This window comes from Bos indicus, chromosome 1 (assembly GCF_029378745.1).
Source record: "Bos indicus isolate NIAB-ARS_2022 breed Sahiwal x Tharparkar chromosome 1, NIAB-ARS_B.indTharparkar_mat_pri_1.0, whole genome shotgun sequence".
NCBI lineage: Eukaryota > Metazoa > Chordata > Mammalia > Artiodactyla > Bovidae > Bos > Bos indicus.
The window spans coordinates 76,954,573-76,961,918 of NC_091760.1; positions in this window are offsets into that span (position 1 = coordinate 76,954,573).

Sequence of the window (7,346 nt, forward strand, 5' to 3'; positions counted from 1 at the left end):
TTTTGGTCATATTTTATCATCAAGTGAGTTAAGAGTAAGTAAAATTTTGTAGCCAGTTGATTTAGAGGAAAACAAACTTCTGATTTTCAGAGCTTTAAAGATTTTGGAAATTGTATTGAAGAATGTATTTATTAATAAATTACTAATGCATTTATTCTTCTCCTCAGCCTGTGAAGTGAGGATACCAGCACCCCTCCAATTCTCATGGTTTTCCCAATTTCCCACCTCCCCTGCCCTCTCTGGTTTGGTGACACTTGAATTTTGTATAATCATAAGTGTGTTTGCATTTCCATGTCTATAGGTGAATTCTAAAAGTGGCATCTCAATAGAATGTTTTTCATTGCTTTGATTATGTGAATATGGATCATGCAGAGCAGTGATCACATCCATGATCCTATCATTTTTAAGTCTATCTTGTTTCATTGCATTATATCTGAGAAATATATTCTTAACTTCATCCAAATGTTTCCCATCAGCTCCCTATGATTCTTGAAACTCTATCAGATTAAAAATTGACCCCTTCCTTGCTGCTGCTGCCTTTTTTGTGTGAGGCAAACTCCTCTGTGCAATTTAAACTTTTGTTTCTAGTTTCCCCTGACATCTGTACCTACTCCTCCATCTGCATTTAGAAACTTATTGAAATATCTCATTTACTAATGACCCTGAGTTGTATTTTTCTATTTATGTTGTGCCGTGTTGTGCTGAGTCGCTCAGTCATGTCCAACTCTTTGTGACCCCATGGACTATAATCCACCAAACTCCTCTGTCCATGGGGACTCTTCATGCAAGGATACTGGAGTGGGTTGCCATGCCTTCTTCCAGGGGATTCAGTCCCAACCCAGAGACTGAACCCAGGTCTCCTACATTGCAGGCAGATTGTTTACCATCTGAGCCACCAGGGCAACCCAAGAATACTGGAGTGGGTACCCTATCCCTTCTTCAGGGGATCTTTCTGACCCAGCAATCAAATTGGGATCTCTTGCATTGCAGGTGGATTCTTTACCAGCTGAGCTCCCAGGGAAGTCCAATACTTATATAGAAAAATAATGTTTTCTATATATAAAAATCACTATTATTTTATGGTGGTATCTAAAAAGAGAGAAAATAAATTTATATTGATAGCTTACTATTTCTAATAAGAATTTCTAAATGACCAAAACTGTAGAGGATCATATTACCCAGGAGTAAGATGCCAAGGTACAGGGCTCAAAACAATAGTTTAGATTTTTAAGTGTTGGGAAATTTAATACAGTAAACAATAAAAGTACAATAAAAATGAAGACGCACTTTGAAAATATGGGTAAATGAAAATTATTTCTACTTTCTCATAGGTAAATTAAAACTTGAAACTGATTCTTGATTCTAGGGTTATTTTATTTTGACACAATATAAGAAAGCACAAGTATATAATTAAGAAAACAAAAGTATAAAATAAATGAATTCAGTAAAAAAAAAAAAATCATAGTTACACATTTCCATTGGTGATTTGGAGTGAAGGCAGAATTTCTGAGTTCCTAACTACACAGCTAAGTTAATTTAAATAGGTAACTTAGAGGAGGCTATTCAGAAAACATTAATTTAAGAAGTAAAGGAGTTGCTGTTGACATCTCACTCACATTCTCTTATCTTCCCGCTCAGTGTATACCTGCTCCACTTACAGAATGTGTACATCTTTATCAGAGAGCTAAAGCCTCTTTGTTCAACCATGCAGCAGTTCAGAAATGCAAGCGTGATGGAAATTGATACGTAAATCTTTCAGCTTCTGTTAGGGACTGCATGTTTGCGTCCTTTCAAAATTCATAATGTTGAAGCCTTAACTTCCAGTGTGATTGTATTTGGAAATGGGACCTTTGAGGAGGTGATAGAAGTTGAGTGAGATCTAATCTGATTGACATAGTGCTCTGATAACAAGAGGAAGAGATGGCAGAGATCTCTTTCAGCCTATGCTCAAAAGAAAGGCCATATGAGGACAGAGTAGCCATCTGCAAGCCAGGAAGAAAGCTTTCACCAGAAACTGAACCCTGCGTGAACCTTGACTTCGGGCTTCCTAGCTTCCAGAACTGCAACAAACAAGTGTGTGATGTTTAAGCCACTAGTCTTGTTACCATGGTTCAGTGGTAAGGAGTCTGCCTGCCCGTGCAGGAGACACAGGAGATATGGGTTCCATGCCTGGATAGGAAAGACCCCCTGGAGGAGGAAATGGCAACCCACTATAGTATTCTTGCCTGGGAAATTCCATGGGCAGAGGAGGTTGGCAGGCTGCAGTCCATGGAGTCAACTAAGCACATAGCACATATCTACATACATTTTGTTATTATCTTCTATCAGTTTGAGCCAGTCCCTTGAGAGGTATGTGTTCCATGCTGATTATCAGTTTCTCCACTGAGACTGTTTACATTGGGCTTGGAGACTTATGTTTTGTTGGCCACTGTCAGCCTGGTAGGCTGCAGTCTATGGGGTCGCTAAGTCAGACATGACTGAGCGACTTCACTTTCACTTTTCACTTTCATGCATTGGAGAAGGAAATGGCAACCCACTCCAATGTTCTTGCCTGGAGAATCCCAGGGACGGGGGAGCCTGGTGGGCTGCCATCTATGGGGTTGCACAGAGTTGGACACGACTGAAGCTACTTAGCAGCAGCAGCAGTAACCCACGTCACTATTTCCTTCAATTCCCCTTTCACTCTAATTTTTATCTGAGGTTCTGCTTTTGGAGTAACCCAAACGAGGACAAGAATCATACACACAGTTCAGGTCTTTTGAAATTGTTAATGCTTGTGAAGGCTTAGGGATTAGGGGGTTGGGCAAGGACAGAGGAGGCAGGCAAGAAGACTTTAGCTTTAGCTTACTTTATCCATATGCCTTATTTCCAAAGGCCTCAAAAGTAAATAGCATTTTAAAAAAGCCATACCCCATTATTCCTCAATGTCCAGGTCCTAAGGAGTAAATTATTTTTCTCTCTTTTAGGGCTTTGGAATGGGAAATGCAACAAAAAGTCTAACATAAATTGTATTTAACAAGAAAGATGGAAAATAACCATCTTTGATGCAAAAAGGTATTGTCCAGTTGAATAATAATGTTATTTGATATTCACAGAAAAAGACAGTTTTAGGGGTAGAGAAATATATGATTTTAATAATGCCCGAAATACTGAATGTGCTGGAGTTTTTATAAAGATAGATCTTTGAATTTATGTCAATGAATTGCTTGGATAAATTCTATCAAAAATATAAGTCACTGAGTGGAACCTCTCAATTTATCAACCAGTTTATCTCTATATGGTTAAGGAATGACCCAGGTAAAGAAGCAGCCAATACATCATGCTTGCCTTTCTAACTGAAATCCAGGCTTTGTTTCTTGTCCTTGGATCACCTATCTCTATATCTTCTTAGTCTTTCTCAGGAATAGCACCTTCTTTCCTTTATTACTCTTTTGCTCCTTCTACTCGCCTTTCTTCCAGATTGCTTACCTTAGAATCAGTACTTGAGTAATTCATACTTGAGAAAGAAAAGAAAGATAAGCGCTAAGTCGTGTCTGACTTGCGAACCCATGGACTGTAGACTGCCAGGCTCCTCTGTCCAGGGGATTCTCCAGGCAAGAATACTGGAGTGGGCTGCCATTTCCTTCTCCAAGGGATCTTCCCAACCCAGGAATCAAACCCAGGTATCCTGCATTGTAGGCAGATTCTTTACAAACTGAGCTATGCGGGAAGCCCTCTCATACTTTGAGAGTCAAATGGAAACTTTCATTTGTGGGATTCCAAGTGCTATTTAAAAATTTTCCATTAAAATTATCCAAGGCCTTCCTAATTACATTGGTTACAGGGTTTTATTTGATAAAATACCACTATTCAAAAGAAGCAAATAGAAAGAAGGCTATTTGGCTGGTTATTGACAATAAGAGCCTGTTGTCTGTGTTCAAGACTAGTAATAATCTACTGTTATAGAGTTTATTAATTCCACTAAAGCCTTTAATATAAGCTCATATTAATTGTATCTTTAAGCTTCATTCCTCAGCTTAGCAATGCTGAAATTTCCTAATTGGAATCTGGGCTGTAATTATAATTTACTTAGCTGGAATTTATGAAGTATGTTGCCTCTCATAATTCTTAAAGTTGAATCCCAAGTCAAAACTTTTGGGAAAAAAAAAAAAAAACTTTTGAAAGAGAGGCATGAGGCAGGCTGACCTATACTTGGAGGATGCTGTCATTTTATATGTAATAACATATTATTTTATATGTATTATAAAATAATGCATTTTATATGTAATATATGAAGATATGGGCATTGGGTATTTATATTCTTGTGATGCTGTCTGTGTGAGTAAATGTTCCTTTTCAAATTTATTAAGAAAAAAAGCTTATGAATTCAGTAACTAAAAGTTGGGAAGATTCTTAAAAACGTTCAAAATGTGGGACTTACCTGGCAGCCCAGTCTATGCAGGTTTGATCCTTGGTTCGGAAATAGGATCCCACAGGCTGTGGTGTGACCAAAAAAAAAAAAAAGTTCAAAATGTAAAATTTTTTGGAGAAGAGCTCCTTTTGTTTATTTTATACTTCTTCACAATCACCTTATACATTATTTTTTTCAGATGAGGAAAATACCAGCAAGGACTCAGACAAAAATATTTTAAATCAAACTGGTGTGCTTCACCATCAGCATGTAAGAAGTTGAAGTCAATAGCACGAACTGTTTCTAGAAAATGCATTTATCACTGATAGAGTTGTGTTAGATGCATCATGATGCTAAAAATTTCATGTCACAGATTTGACCTCTATAAAGGTATCTGCTGGCTTCTCCCAATCGTATTATTCAAAACATAGGCTAGTTAAGATAGTGATATTCTTGTGGCAAAGAACCATGATTATAATTCAAAGAACAAGCATTTCTGACAGTAGATTAGAAATTTTCTCCAAGTGAAAGGATACTAAAGTTAGCTAATTTGATTATCTTAAATGATATTTATATAATCCCATCAAGACCATCCCAATGGAAAAGATGTGCAAAAAAGCAAAATGGCTGTCTGGGGAGGCCTTACAAATAGCTGTGAAAAGAATAGAAGTGAAAAGCAAAGGAGAAAAGGAAAGATATAAACATCTGAATGCAGAGTTCCAAAGAATAGCAAGAAGAGATAAGAAAGCCTTCTTCAGTGATCAATGCAAAGAAATAGAGGAAAACAACAGAATGGGAAAGACTAGAGATTTCTTCAAGAAAATCAGAGATACCAAAGGAACATTTCATGCAAAGATGGGCTCAATAAAGGACAGAAATGGTATGGACCTAACAGAAGCAGAAAATATTAAGATGAGATGGCAAGAATACACAGAAGAACTGTACAAAAAAGATCTTCACGACCCAGATAATCACGATGGTGTCATCACTGACCTAGAGCCAGACATCCTGGAATGTGAAGTCAAGTGGGCCTTAGAAAGCATCACTATGAACAAAGCTAGTGGAGGTGATAGAATTCCAGTTGAGCTATTCCAAATCCTGAAAGATGATGCTGTGAAAGTGCTGCACTCAATATGCCAGCAAATTTGGAAAACTCAGCAGTGGCCACAGGACTGGAAAAGGTCAGTTTTCATTCCAATCCCAAAGAAAGGCAATACCAAAGAATGCTCAAACTACTGCACAATTGCACTCATCTCACATGCTAGTAAAGTAATTCTCAAAATTCTCCAAGCCAGGCTTCAGCTATATGTTAACCATGAACTTCCTGATGTTCAAGCTGGTTTTAGAAAAGGCAGAGGAACCAGAGATCAAATTGCCAACATCTGCTGGATCATGGAAAAAGCAAGAGAGTTCCAGAAAAACATCTATTTCTACTTTATTGACTATTCCAAAGCCTTTGACTGTGTGGATCACAATAAACTGTGGAAAATTCTGAAAGAGATGGGAATACCAGACCACCTGATCTGCCTCTTGAGAAATTTGTATGCAGGTCAGGAAGCAACAGTTAGAAATGGACATGGAACAACAGACTGGTTCTAAATAGGGAAAGGAGTACGTCAAGGCTGTGTATTGTCACCCTGTTTACTTAACTTATATACAGAATACATCATGAGAAACGCTGGGCTGGAAGAAGCACAAGCTGGAATCAAGATTGCCGGGAGAAATATCAATAACCTCAGATATGCAAATGATACCACCCTTATGGCAGGAAGTGAAGAGGAACTAAAAAGCCTCTTGATGAAAGTGAAAGTGGAGAGTGAAAAAGTTGGCTTAAAGCTCAACATTCAGAAAACGAAGATCATGGCATCCGGTCCCACCACTTCATGGGAAATAGATGGGGAAACAATGTCAGACTTTATTTTTCTGGGCTCCAAAATCACTACAGATGGTGACTGTAGCCATGAAATTAAAAGATGCTTACTCCTTGGAAGGAAAGTTATGACCAACCTAGATAGCATATTCAAAAGCAGAGACATTACTTTGCCAACAAAGGTCCATCTAGTCAAGGCTATGGTTTTTCCTGTGGTCATGTATGGATGTGAGAGTTGGACTTTGAAGAAGGCTGAGTGCCGAAGAATTGATGCTTTTGAACCGTGGTGTTGGAGAAGACTCTTGAGAGTCCCTTGGACAGAGATCCAACCTGTGCATTCTGAAGGAGATCAGCCCTGGGATTTCTTTGGAAGGAATGATGCTAAAGCTGAAACTCCAGTACTTTGGCCACCTCATGCGAAAAGTTGACTCATTGGAAAAGACTCTGATGCTGGGAGGGACTGGGGGCAAGAGGAGAAGGGGACGACAGAGGATGAGATGGCTGGATGGCATCACTGACTCGATGGACGTGAGTCTGAGTGAACTCCGGGAGTTGGTGATGGACAGGGAGGCCTGGCGTGCTGCGATTCATGGGGTCGCAAAGAGTTGGACACGACTGAGCGACTGATCTGACCTGATCTGATCTGATCTGAGTGTGTAAATGATAAATACATGGAGAATATACCATGGGTACATTCAGAACTATACATTTAAAGAAAGCGAAAGTGAAGTTGCTCAGTCATGTCCGACTCTTTGCAACTCCATGTACTGTAGTCTACCAGGCTACTCCATCCATCGCATTTTCCAGGCAAGATTATTAGAGTGGGTTGTCATTTCCTTCTCCAGGAGATCTTCACAACCCAGGGATTGAACCCGGGTCTCCCTCATTGTAGGCAGACACTTTACCATCTGAGCCAACAGGAAAGCAAATGGCAAAATCTGAATAGGATTGAGATATTGTTTTATATAGCTTACTTTCTCTTACTTTAGAATTATGGGATGGGGAAGAGAGCAAATACTGGCTTCTGGTTTAAAATGTATGGGCAATTCAAGCTTGGTATACTTTTCTGTTATTGCTGCCATCCAT